Here is a 1,313-nt window from a genome sequence, read left to right on the forward strand (position 1 = left end):
GGTGAAAGGCTGCAGGTCTCAAGTGGCTATGTCTGGGATTCAACAGCTGCTGTGCTCGGGCCTGGCTCCTCTAGACATGCTGTGTCCCCAACTCTGCTGGTGAATCAAGCACCTGGGGGAGGGGGGAGGGGCTGGCCCTTGGTTTCCCCCAAAGAAAGAGTCCCTTCCACACATGGGATCAGCCAACATGAGCTCATCAAGTCACAGGCTGCTACAGCCTCCTGCCCCACAGGAATAAGATACCTAACCCACGATTGTAATTTCAAAGGAGTATTTTGTAGGTAAGTTCTCTGGAGCCCAAGGTGTCAGGCAGAAAGACCTGGGCTGTCCTTGGCACCCACAGACACCAGCTCCTACTGGTTCACGTCCTTGCCCTTGACAAGAAGTAGGAGAGGATGAAGAAGGCCACAATTAGACCCATGGTCATGCCACATAGAAGCTTCCAGTTGTCTTGCCCAGACCTTGCCATTGTGGAAAAGCGCTTCACACTCCCTGTAAGCAGGCTGGTCATGCTTGTGAAATCCAAGTCCATGCCATCCAGGCACTGGTTCTGATCCTCTTGAGTCCCTATCAATGTCCAGGGCAAGCGATTTGAGCCTGGTGACTTTGGAGGCCAGGCTGTCGGTCATTGGCTTGTTCTCCTGGTCTAGTATCTCTTCCACAGCACCAGGACTCTGAGCCTGAGCCCAGTCCACCATTGTGCCTTCCCCTGCTCCGCCCAAAGCATTTCTAAAGCCATGTTAGGCTGTTCCATTTTGGGACGTTAGGATAAAAGTCGGCCACTCAGCGCAGTGGATTCCCAGTCTTCATATAGTCTACTCCCCAAATGGGTTTTCACTCTCTTTTATCTAAGTGTTAAATTATTTTATTTCTTTTTAATCTGATTTTTTTTTGTAGAGGTGGAGGTCTTACTATGTTGCCCAGGCTTGTCTCAAACTCCTGGCCTCAAGCCATCCTCCTGCTTCAGCCTCCCAAATTGCTGGGATTGTAGGTGTGAGGCACTGTGCCCTGACCGAATTATTTTAGTATTACAGCCATTATAGATTAGGTTTCTAAATCACAGTTGTTGTTTTTCCATATCATAATAGTAATGAATCTTCACTGTGGAACTTTTGGAAGAAACAAAACAAGACACATATGTAAGAAAAAATTACCTATTCTCTAACCACCTGGAGATAATCACAGTTATCATTTTACCTATTCTCTAACCACCTGGAGATAATCACAGTTATCATTTTACCTATTCTCTAACCACCTGGAGATAATCACAGTTATCATTTTACCTATTCTCTAACCACCTGGAGATAATCACA

The 1,313-nt window shown here is 46.8% G+C and overlaps 1 pseudogene; it reads right to left on the reverse strand.

The window, feature by feature from the left end:
- Nucleotides 1–361: 361 nt before the first annotated feature.
- On the reverse strand, nt 362–698 carry LOC100405737 (BET1-like protein pseudogene; annotated as a pseudogene).
- Between the last annotated feature and the right edge of the window lie 615 nt (nt 699–1,313).

Source organism: Callithrix jacchus, chromosome 14 (assembly GCF_049354715.1).
Source record: "Callithrix jacchus isolate 240 chromosome 14, calJac240_pri, whole genome shotgun sequence".
NCBI lineage: Eukaryota > Metazoa > Chordata > Mammalia > Primates > Cebidae > Callithrix > Callithrix jacchus.